The sequence below is a fragment of the Pleurodeles waltl genome, chromosome 8 (assembly GCF_031143425.1).
Source record: "Pleurodeles waltl isolate 20211129_DDA chromosome 8, aPleWal1.hap1.20221129, whole genome shotgun sequence".
Lineage (NCBI taxonomy): Eukaryota > Metazoa > Chordata > Amphibia > Caudata > Salamandridae > Pleurodeles > Pleurodeles waltl.
In genome coordinates, this window is record NC_090447.1 from 1,341,297,278 (window position 1) to 1,341,309,984 (window position 12,707).

A 12,707-nucleotide genomic window follows, 5' to 3' on the forward strand; every position below is an offset into this window, starting at 1 on the left:
CACCACAAGAAGGACTTTGCCTGGCTTCCACTGGTTCAAGGAGGGACTCCCTGTTTGCTACAGGTGAAAAATTGCTAACCAGAGTCCCCTGCACCAACTCCTGAAAAAGTGACCAGCTGACCACTGTCCAGTGGCCAAAAAGGAGTTTGCGCCAGGTGCACTCTGGGAGTTGAAGTCCGCACTTCCCAAGGACCATCACAGAACTTCTGGACCCTTGGGGTGAGCTGTGGACCCCAAAAGAACCTTAAAAGAACATCTGGGTGAAGCCCCAGAAGTTTGGAAAAGATTGGAGAAATTTTGGAAAAAAGCTCCATAAAGTGACCGACCCGACGCGGAAATTCTAGCCGGCTTGCCTCAACCGCGACCCGGCCTGACTTCGTGGTTCGTCCCGGTAAAGAAAAACATCCAAAAAAGAGACTAAGTCCGAACGTAAAAAGTTGACCGGGACCTCCCAGCCATCGTATCCGAGAAGGGCTCCATGGACGTCGGATTAAGATCCAGGTTTACCCCGGTCGAAGGATTTTCATCTCGAAAAAACGACTAAGTCCGAAGGTAAAAATCACCACCGAGGAAACCGACTTCGCGTATCCGGACAAGGGCTCCAGGAGGTCGGATTCAACTGGCAGGTTCGTCCCGGTGAAGAAAAACTTCAAAATAAAGACTAAGTCAGAAGGTAACTTTTTAACCGAGGCCTCCCGCGACTTGTAGCCGAGCAGGGCTCCATCGCGGTCGGCCTGAAAGTTTGACTTTGCCCCGGTCCTGGTGCAACCAGATGACCCGATTGGCGCTTTTTGTTTCTAAGCGCTAGAAAATAATAATACTTTAAAAATTCATATCTCCGGTTCCCCTGAACCGATTTTAATCGTTTTTGTGTCATTTTAAAGATAAAAATATAAGCTATTTTTATAAATTGGTTTTGGATTTTTAAACTGTTTCCTGTGTTTTATTTAATTACTGTTTTGTGATATTTGAATGCTTTACACTTTGTCTCCTAAGTTAAGCCTTGACGCTCGATGCCAAGCTACCAAGGGTAGAGCTGGGATTAATTTACTGAGACCTAACTGTACTTTTGTGGAGGTTTGTGGCTTGTTGCTAGGTGTAGGTACCTACCTGCCCTACCAATAACCCATTTTCCAACACATACACATTTTGTACAGGAGCACTTGCACTTTAGCACTGGATAGCAGTGGTAAAGTGCCCAGAGTAACAAAAACAGCAAAAACCAGCACACATCAACAACCTGGGAAACAGAGGCAAAAAGTTGGGGGAAACCACGCCAAGGATTAAAAGTCTAACAGCCAATATTAAGCTCAGCTAGTCCCATTCCCTAGATTTAGTATTACTGCCTGATTTGGATACTGGAGGACGAGTTACTCCGTCACAATGTCTAAATCCCATGATATCATATGGGATTTAGATATTGGTGGATGGGATATGGGTCACTGTTATAACGGAGTAACCTGTCCGCTAATATCTAAATCAGGCCCTACAGGCCTGATTTAGGGTTTGACGTATGGGTTACTACTTCACATTTGTGACAGACATCCTGTCCACCATATTATGATTTCCATAGGATATAACCTGTCCGCCAAACTCTAAATCAGGCCCAAGTCTTTTCATATTGTATCCCACTGCTTCCCTATGCAAAAGGCAAACCTGCCGCAGTGAAAATAGCTTTAGGGCTTTTAAATACCTTGCATGTTGCCTTATGAGCAATAAGGACTACTTAGAGTTGACTTATAAATTGAAAAGGAAGGTTTAGGCCTGTCAAAAGTGGTCCTTTTGACAAGTCAAATTTGCAGTTGAAACCTGCACAGACAGGCTATTGCTGGTAGTTCTGCACTATTAACATTGTCACTATAGTGGATGGCACAATGAGCACTGCAGTCCACTTGTGATATTTAACTTATGAGTCCTGGGTACACCTTGGTACCATATATTAGGGACTTATAGGTTAGTAAAATATGCCAATCAGGAGTATACCAATTTTACCATGTTAAATAGAGGAGTTACTCCGAGTAAAGATGCTCAGAGTTCTGCATCCACTAAAAATGGAGTTCAGCAAAAAAGTTTTAAAAAATTGGGGCAGCCCTACAGAAAAAGCAAATTTCCAATACGGTGGAAAACATGAGGACAGCTACTGTATTAAAGGGCAAGTTGTCACTGTTCTGCAACATTGATTTATATCTTCACAATCCATGAATTCATTACATAACTTGTATTGAATAAGTCATATTTCATTCTTCAACATGCTTCATCCACATTTTTATATTTAATTAATGTTGTGTCCTTTGGATAAGTTAGATTTCATTCTTCAACATGCTTCATCCAAATTTTTAAATTCAATAAATGTGGTGTCCTGTCAGCATGATCTGTATGTCAGTGCACACTGTTCATGTGTCCCTCTCGCTGGGCTTCTGGGGGTCTCCCACATGTTAATTAAACATTACTGTTGTGAAAGTTTGTGGTCATGAAATGATTATCAGATAATTTAACTTTAACTTTGATGTGAAGACTGCATGGGTTAGAATAAATATATATGTTGCAAAATGATTCAAAGAAGTGATTACATTTAATATTTTGATTAACAATTGAATGTATTTATGATCAAATCAATATTGTTTCCAATTCCTATACCCTGTATGATTCCCAGAAAGTAAGATAAGGTAAACGTTGGATGAGAAAATTACGATAAGCCAACAGTAGTTGAGAGTCCTTTTGCAGACAAAGGTCTATGAGCAGATGAGAAATATGTGATCATCTGGTGGATAAAGAGAATAGTCCAGGAATTCACATTAACACAAAACGTTTTTGCTTCTCTTCGTGGTAAGTCATTTGGCCAAGTTCTCAACTGGGCCAGCTGGGCCACTGAAGTAACCTGAAGTAAACTGAGAACGGGGAGGGGGTGAGGGGTAGGTGGCTCTATGTGCACTTCGAAGGAGTCCCACTTTCCAAGGAGTTGCCACTGGAGACATTTTAAAAACAGATCTCCCAGCAGATGGTACTTGACCACGGAGAGCTCTAGCCAAATAAACCAGTGCTGCAGTCTCTGTTTGAAGTCATTCTGCCCCACTCCAGAATGTAAACTTTACCTACTAAGGTGACACTCAAGGATATCATCTTGGGCCCTCTGATTCTCATTCTGGGCTCCTATTAGTTCAATATTCTGGCCCAGCTGATCCTCCTGCTCTGTGTCCATTTTCTGTCCCCAGGCACTGTAGTATTGCAGAAGAGGGTGCAGATTGCAGATACTCCTATGCCTTTTATGTCTCTTATGTCATACAGATAGCACCAGTGCATTTATAGTGCTCAAGCTATTCTAAAAGGATGTTGCCTCATTTGCCTGGGGCTATGCCTCTGTACAAATGAAGAAATCAGTTTGCCTCTGTGACTATGCTATATTATGGTTGTAGAATCAGAGGCAAAGAAACCACCAGGTGGCACACTAACAGTGTTGCAAGGAGGTGGTGCACAGCCCCCTGAGGGCAGCACTCTGGAAGGGTGAAAGGGGTGAAAGGGGGTCTCATGGACATTCCCCTCCAGACAGGTGCAGTCAGGGGATTGATGTCAGAATTCCCTGTCTATATACATGTCTATAATATGGGCCCATGTCTCTACTCATGGTGCTGACATAGGTGACCATACCCTAAGGCTATGTCTTTGCAACAGGTCCCACCCCAACACTTCCGAAACTGTTATTTGACTATGACTTGGTGGCCACATGCAATATGTCCAGGCTATATTGCGGATGTTATGACTGTGGTTTACATTAGCCAGGACATGGGTGGGGCTACAGGGAGCTTGTGGGGGCACTGATGTTGGTAACAGAGACTGAAATCTGCTGGACGTTCTCAGTCTTGTGTCCTCAGGGAGAGGTATAGGGCACTGCTCAAACATAATGGTCCAGACTAGTCATCAAGATCTTCCTCATAAGTGGGAGTGCTGCATATACTGAAAGCTTGGAATCTTGTATCCTCAGGCAGAGTGCTCAATGCAGTTTGGGAAGAAGAAAATAAGAAAAAGATAACATGCGGTTTGGGAATTAAGGCTGTTAATATATAATTTACAATGCTACGCTATTAAACATTTAGGGGGTCATTCTAACCCTGGCGGTAAAAACCGCCAGGGCGAATGACCGCGGTAGCACCGCCAACAGGCTGACGGTGCACCGCTGGGCATTCTGACCGCGGCGGTTCAGCCGCGGCCAGAAACGGAAAGTCGGCGGTGTCCCGCCGACTTTCCGCTGCCCTTGAGAATCCTCCACGCTCCGCCGCCATGGGGATTCTGACACCCCCTACCGCCATCCTGTTCCTGGCGGGTCTCCCGCCAGGAACAGGATGGCGGTAGGGGGTGCCGCGGGGCCCCTGGGGGCCCCTGCAGTGCCCATGCCAATGGCATGGGCACTGCAGGGGCCCCCGTAAGAGGGCCCCAAAAGGAATTTCAGTGTCTGCCTAGCAGACACTGAAATTCGCGACGGGTGCTACTGCACCCGTCGCACTCCAGCAACTCCGCCGGCTCCATTCGGAGCCGGCTTCATCGTTGCTGGGTCTTTCCCGTTGTGCTGGCGGGCGGCCTTTTGGCGGTCGCCCGCCAGCACAGCGGGAAAGCCAGAATGGCCGCCGCGGTCTTGTGACCGCGGTGCGGTCATTTGGCGGTTAGAATCACCGCCTTATTCTTTATTGCTGCTTGTAAGGTCAGACAACTCATCACTTATTTTCTTCCCCCTATTGATGGAATTGAGGGGGCCAGATTTTAAGAAACATAACTCAGATATATAGGGCAGCCTATTTATACAGAGTGAAGTCTTACTGAACGTTCTCTCTTCTTTTAATAATCTAATATTCTTTATAGAAGGGCACACAGGCAGCATGATATGTTATTTGGAGATATAAGCCCACATTATAACAGTGGCGGTGAAAACTGCCTACCGAAACGATGATGGCTGCCAGAAGACCGTTGCCGTGGTTACCACCTGTCCGCCAGATTATGACCACAGCCGGACATCCGCCACAAGAAGGACGGAAATCCAGCCATGGCCATACTGATGGATGGTGGTAAGGTAGTGCTGCTACCACCAGCATCCGCACACCGATAGACCACCACCAGCCGTATCATGACCTGTGAGACGGCCTGGCAGTTTTCTGCTGGCAGCCGCTGCTGGCGGTAGCAGCGCCCCATCCCATTCCCTGATGGAAGACCTCCTGGATGAAGGTAAGCTGGGCTTCCGACAGGGGAGTGGGGGTGGGGGGTGTTGTGTGTGTGTGTGTGGGGGGGGTTGTGTACATGAATGTGTGGGTGTGTGCTTGAATGCGTATGTGTGTGTAGTGCTGTTTGCATGGGTGTATGCATATGTGTGAATGCGTGTAAGAAGGAAATGTGAATGTGTGTCTACATGTCAGTGTGAATTTGTATACGGATGTGTGTGAGCATGACTGGATGTATGCGTGTATGAATGCGTGTATGCCAGAGTGAGTGAGGGAGGGGGTGTATGCGTGGTGCGTGCCTGTGGGTGTTTGCTTGCATGGGGGGCGGGGGAATCAGAAGGGGGAGCGTGGATGGAGGAGGGGGGCATCAGGGGAGTGTTTGGGGGTGGGTGAGCCTCCTACCAGTGACAGGGAAGGAATTCCTTGTCACTGGCAGGGCCTACCTCCATGGTTTTTGTGGCATTGCTAATGCCACGAAAACCTTGGTGGTAGGCTGGCTCATACTGCCGCCGGTGGTACTATAGCGGCCGCCGGCCTGGGGATTGATATCTCCTGCCCGGCAGCTGCTACCGCCATTGCGGTCTGAGTGGAGAAGTGGCGGGTTGGCTGCAGCCAATCCGCCATTCTCATAATGTGCTACCGCCACATTACCACTCACCGCTGGGGTCATAATGACCCCCATGATGTTAATCAACAACTGTTCTCAGTTACATTCTCATTCAAAGTATAAGTGATGTCTTTAATATCTTCCTAAATTTCCAACAACTTTTAATTGACCTTTTAAGAGTAATTCAAACAGACTTCACAGCAAATAGTTAAACTGTGATCTGTCCTGACAGTGGTTTGAAAAATCTATCATGTGTGCAACATTATGGTGTTTGTTGTAGCATATAGCTATGGCACATTTTTTACTAGTATATTTAGCCTATGGTGCTCCTTCCATTTATATTGTTTACTGACCTGAGTGTGCAGGTTGTGCTGCTATGTGGGAGGCCAGCCACTCCTCAGGTACTTTTCAGGTATGAGTTTATGCAGCTAAATTCATCAACACATTAATTGCAAAAAAATAATACTTTTATCAGATTTTATCTTGCTGTGCAGTGTATTGTGTTGATGATATAGTAATATGAGTTACTTCCAAAAATATAACCTTTTATCTTTTTTTAATGATACTTATGTGTACTGACCATGGGCATTTTATATACACCCAGCTTGTTGTGTTACTGATTTTGAAATGGCATTTGTGGAGACACAGGGACAGCTTGGACTACTGTTTCTCAGCTGTGGAGCCTATAGCTGTTTTGTTCTCTTGTCCCTGTCATAATATGCCTTAGCAACACTGTGCAAGAGCACTTAACTGTCAGTGTTGGCAATGGTGGTCAGTCATAGGCTTCAGTCAGATCGCAACACACAACCAATGCTTAAGATTCAGTAAAAAGTGGACTTTATGTCACTAAATAACAAAAATGCAAATTACGTATTATGGAGACATGGGAAAAAGGCATCTAGGATTACTAATTCCCTGAGACCCAACCCACCTCCTTTTGTAGTATCAGATATATTAACAATTGTAGTATTTCAGAATGTCACAATAAGAGAGGGCAATATGTGATACCACATCAAGAAATGCTGTGCAGGTGCTGCACTACCCCTCAGTTCTTATATAGTATCTGTGACTTAATTTGTGCTACAGACTTTAAAACCTTCGGTGGACATCAGCAGGAAAGTGTGCCCTTTCTACTTGCAATGTGTTTTTACCAGAGATATGGTTGTCACAGCTGAGGGACACAAATGGGCCAATCAGTTCCCCGAACCCAGGCCACTTTACAATGTTCTTGAGGGTTTTCTCTATATCATACTCACTTCACTATAAATGGGGTGATAGATGAGGGTTGTTTTTCATAAAAACGGTTGTTTTTGCTCTTGTTAAGCCCAAACCTACTCATTGTTATGGATGAGGATTATGAATGCAACAGTAGTGTGTTACTTTGTTGATAAGAGGATTCCCTGTCATTGTGACAGTAGTTTTTCATTTCTTGGCTTTGATTTAAAGTTACATTAGAATCATGTGTCTATGTTAAATAGGTAATTACAATCAAACAAAACATCCAGGATGAAATGATACGCTAAAATCAAACCATGAACTGGAACAGGTTAGTCCAAGGGACATGTAGTTATCTGCTTTGCCTTGTACTGCTGGCAATTTTTGATAGGGCCCTGTAGTTGCTCCTGAGAGGCAGTATGTGCCACCTGATTATGTTAAAAGTTGGTGCTCCTTAGATAGGGACGAGTAAACTAATAATTGATGGCGTTACACAGGGAAGGGTGTGAGTTGTTACACCTGTCTGAATGGGTTTCTAATATAATTTGTGTTAAGGACAATGTTGTGACTGAGTCAGGAAATGGTAAATAGTGAAGACATGGGCAATGTAATGAGTTGAAAAAACATCAGTTAGCATACTTGTGCAAATAGATTATCTTCAGTGCAGAGATTTCCAATAGCAAATTAAGGTGCCAGAATGAGGAGATGGTGAATTTATCAGTGAGAGAGAGCTAGTGTTTGTACTTGCTAGTCTCCACTCTGCCTGAAACTTCCACAGCACCTTTAGAGTGGAGTACAGACAACACCTTCGCCTTTCAGGGCAGTTTGTAATGCATCCTGGTGTACCCTGGCAGTGAAGTAACAGACTCTCCCTCAAGGGTTGTTCCATTTCTTGCGAGTATTCTTCTTTGAGAGTCTGGCGTTGGAGACGGCATTCACATTATCTAATATTCTGGTACACATTTTCCTTCTGTGGTTCATGGTTGTTGTCTGGGCCCGTGCTCAAAATAACTGGGGTCAACCCTAGTTACATCATCCACAGTTGCTCATTTTTTGAGAATTTGGTTTGCCTTCTACCAGCCATGGTTGAAGCTTTTTGTCCAGGCGTTTTGATACTGTTAGGAGTGATAAAGGGTTTGTGTGACTTGAAGAGTGTCTTTTTTTCTAGAGGTGTTGTTGAGTAGTTGATTTTGAGCTGGCATGTGTTGACGGATGTATCCGTCAACACTGACAAATGCATCACCATCAGAAACCCCTTCCTTCATTCCTGTCCTTTGTTGTGAGAATCCTTCTATCCACCTCTGATGGCGGGCAAATCTACATATGGAAGATGCTATTTCAATATTGAGTGAGGGCTGTCTGTCGATGGAAGATGAGGGAACTGATGACAGAGGACTGAAGGTCCGCAGACAGCCTTCCTCTGTCACGGTGGATGGTGGACTGTCAGCCCAAACATTAAATGTGGTGGAAGATTAACTGCCTGTCCGACAGAACAATCAGTTCTGCCATGACAGAGGAACAACAGCCTATCCGTTAACGTCTAAATCAAGCTTTCAGTCTTTACTTTTATTATGTATTTTAATTTAAGTTGTCATAATTTTCTCGTGTGAATGCCAGTATGCTCATTGTTTTGTCACTATACTTATTTCATAGTATTTAATCGACCTTTAATCTCCTTGATGAACAGTCTCATCATAATGAGCCATAGGGTAGCTGTAATCTTTAGTATTAATAGCTCTGATATGTTCCAAGATTCACTTTCACAGAAGATAGTTGATGGACCCTATATATTTCAGCTAGCATAGTCTTTTTTTCACATAGATAGGCTGCTCTGTTTCCACTGTTTACTCAGTGTGTTTTTTCACTGGTGTTTTCTCAGTGTTTTTCAAACGTTAATTCATTGCTTATCAATGTTTATTTAGGTGTCTAACTCTCAAAATAGACACAAAATGTGCCATTCCAGTGTTTACAAAACATATTGGTGGTGATTACAACCCTGGCGGACGGTGTTAAAGCTGCGGTAATACCGCAAACAGGCCGGCGGACAAAAAAATTGAATTACGACCCTGGCGGAAACCGCCAACAAAGACAGCCACTTTAACACATCGCCCACCAGGGCGGTACAGACAAACAGCGTGGCGGTCACCGCCAACAGACATGCGGAAGACAATGTACCGCCCACACTATCACAACACACCAATCCGCCACCTTTTCCGGGGCGGATTCACCGTGAATAAAGACACGGCGGAAACAGCTTTTGCTATGGGAAAACGCTCACCTCAACACATCCCACGAGGAACGAGGACTCCATGGACCCGGGACTACAAATCTTACCTGCCCTTGCATTCCTGCTCATCTACGACCAACAGCGATGTAGGCGCAGAACATACCGGTGAGTACTGCACCTACGACACGGGGAGGGGGAAGGCAAAAGTTACAGGGACACCCACCAAACACCCCCACCCTCGCATATTACAACATACACACCAATGCAGTCACAAAAATCACAGTAACAACCCACACCCCCCCCCGGAAGAATGCAATGACAAAGCGAATAGCGGTCAAACTTTGTATTTTGCCAATATACTACTCATTAAAAAATATACGGATATATATCACAAAATCTGTCAAAAATAAATGTACAAAACAAGAAGTAGTGCAGATATGTACACAACAATCTCCGTGCACCAACAGTCCAAAAATGCATGGGCGACGCCCACAATAGATACCTGACCAAAATCCGAGAGAACACTGCCGGGGCATCAGATAGAAACACTACAGGCACCTCAGGGGGAAGGGAAAGGGGGGCACCTCAGCCACATGAATGCGAAGCCAGATCCACGACGGGGCTCCATGCCCATTGATGTATCCTGCAAAGCCACAGTCTCTCAAGTCACTACAGTGGGTGGTTTGCCCACTGTGCCATCCCGGGGAGTGCAAAGCCACAGTCTCTCAAGTCTCTACAGTGGGTGGGTTGCCCACTGTGCCATCCTGGGGAGTGCAAAGCCACAGTCTCTCAAGTCTCTACAGTGGGTGGATTGCCCACTGCCATATCCTGGGGAGTGCAAAGCCACAGTCTCTCAAGTCTCTACAGTGGGTGGATTGCCCACTGCCATATCCTGGGGAGTGCAAAGCCACAGTCTCTCAGGTAGATGCAGGTCTCCACTGGTTCTTGAGGGGGACTGGTGCCCAGACTGGATGAGTCTCCCCGTGAAAGTACCTGTCCTGTCACTGTCCCAGCTGCACATGGGAGAACGATGCCTGATGTGCCGGACTATTCATACCCACACGGTCTTTGCCCTGTTCAGCGGTCTTCACCATGGCGGTCTTGGCCTTGTTCAGCGGTGCTTTGCCATGGCTGCCTATGGACTGTTCAGCGGTGCTTTGCCATGGCGGTCTTTGCCCTGTTCAGCGGTCTTCACCATGGCGGTCTTGGCCTTGTTCAGCGGTGCTTTGCCATGGCTGCCTATGGACTGTTCAGCGGTGCTTTGCCATGGTGGTCTTTGCCCTGTTCAGCGGTCTTCACCATGGCGGTCTTGGCCTTGTTCAGCGGTGCTTTGCCATGGCGGCCTTTGCCCTGTTCAGAGGTCTTCACCATGGCGGTCTTGGCCTTGTTCAGCGGTGCTTTGCCATGGCTGCCTATGGACTGTTCAGCGGTAGCCTAAGATGGCGGTTCAGATACTGACATTGGTGTGTGGCATGACGAACTCCACACTGGACATTGGTGTGTGGCATGACGATCTCCACACTGGACATTGGTGTGTGGCATGACGTTCCATCATTGCCCAGCGGGGCTGTGAGATTCTGGACCCTCCTGGGGTGTGACTCTGGCGGTGGTCTCCGGACCAGTAACGATACTTGAGCCCTCCTGGGCTATGACTCTGGCGGTGGTCTCTGGACCAGTGACGATACTTGAGCCCTCCTGGGCTATGACTCTGGCGGTGGTCTCTGGACCAGTAAATACAAGGGTAGTGCGTGGTAAGAAAGCCGCACTTCCGTTCCGTTACAGTTCTTGTTTGAGCAACAAAGTAAGTCCGATAAGAGAAAGAAGGTGCCACTCGGTCAGGTGCCCCACTACCCTGTTGGGCACAAAGAGTTGTGTACCAGGGTACACAATGACAATGAATACAGATAGACCAAGGCACACAGAGAGGTAAAAGTTCTTCGATGTTTCTGGGACGCAAGTAAAGCCCAAGTATTGTAAATCCAGAGGTGAAGAGTAAAAGCGATGAATCCAAGTTGTTGATATGTTAGAGTCTTTATTCGCAGGTATAGGTTTGTGTCGTCTTACAGGAAACAGCCAACACGTGTTTCGTCACGCAAGTGACTTTATCAAGGCTGTAAAGAAGTAATAGAAACATACCGATATGTACAATTGGTCTGAAGGTATGTACTAATTAAGTGTTAGAGACATAATGGTGAGCCCATAATCCGCTAAGGAAGGATGCATGTGCGATTGCAAACACGTGAGTGAGGTTTCATGCGGCATGGCACAGTATATGTTGTCGTAAACGCTAAAGACCAAGTGCAAGTTACAACAAAGACTATAATCAGTGATTTAGGTGTAGAGAACGTCTATGGTGGGTATTTGGTGAACCGAATATTGGTGAATTAGGTGCCAAAGAGATAAAGAAGCAGTGGTGACAGTGCTAGTAGAGTAGGGTAGATAAAGCCAGGTGAGTAGGTATACACGAGGTATCCCTTAAAAAGTGGTAAAAAAATGGATAGAAAGTTGGGTACCAGATAGAAATACAGTTAAGATAAGAGAGGAACGTGCTAGGGGGTAATGATGGAGCTTGTGCAAAGGTACTCAGTAGTGAGACCCTACCTGGGCCCGTCCGGCCAGGTGCAGAAGACAGCAGTGAGTTCAGAAAGGCAAAAAATACGATGGTCAGTCCCGGGTGGGACTGCCGCGGGTATGCGGTGATCCCAGTAGTCAAAAGGCTGGTGCTAACGAGGCCCTGATAAGCCCGAAGTATTGATCCTGGTTGGAGAAAATGTATGAATAAAATTACTAAATGTTGGGACCTCCAAGTAAGACTGCGTGTACAGCGAATCTAACGAGAGGTGTGACAACAGGGGAGGACCCAGATCCCAAATGTAACTGATTATGGACAATGCACACAGGACCGCCGTCAGATGGGTTTCAAGGTGGCTGTAAGGTGATCCAGAAGTATGAGGCCGGGGCCCAATAGTGGCATTAATTACTAGCGTGTGCAGAGACCTAAGCGTGATACCGGGCACGTCCAACATAGTTAAAATGGAGCAAGTCCAAGCTGGAGGCCAATATGTAAATCGCCTCGAGCAATCATATAACGGTACTTTGTAATGTAAGTACCGGCGCACGCGAGAACCGCGTTTAAGCGGGAGCGGAGTGTTGGTTTGTATGCCAATAGTTGATAATAAGTGGCGACGGGCTTGACTGCTAACAAAAGGATAACGGTCCAACATTGGAAGATCCCCCGAACAGTGGAAAAATGTTGAAAAGGGTTCCCGAATACCTGAAATTCAGTAAGGTAGCGTCCAGTCCATCACGCGAGGCGAGTCTGTATGCTCGAAACGTCCTGTTTCCTTCATCACTCAATTCAGCCCTGCTAGTAAAACTGTGCTCCACATCCTCAAACGACACTGGCATTTACTACTCCTAGACTCAGGTCTTAGAAACTACATCAACAACGCCC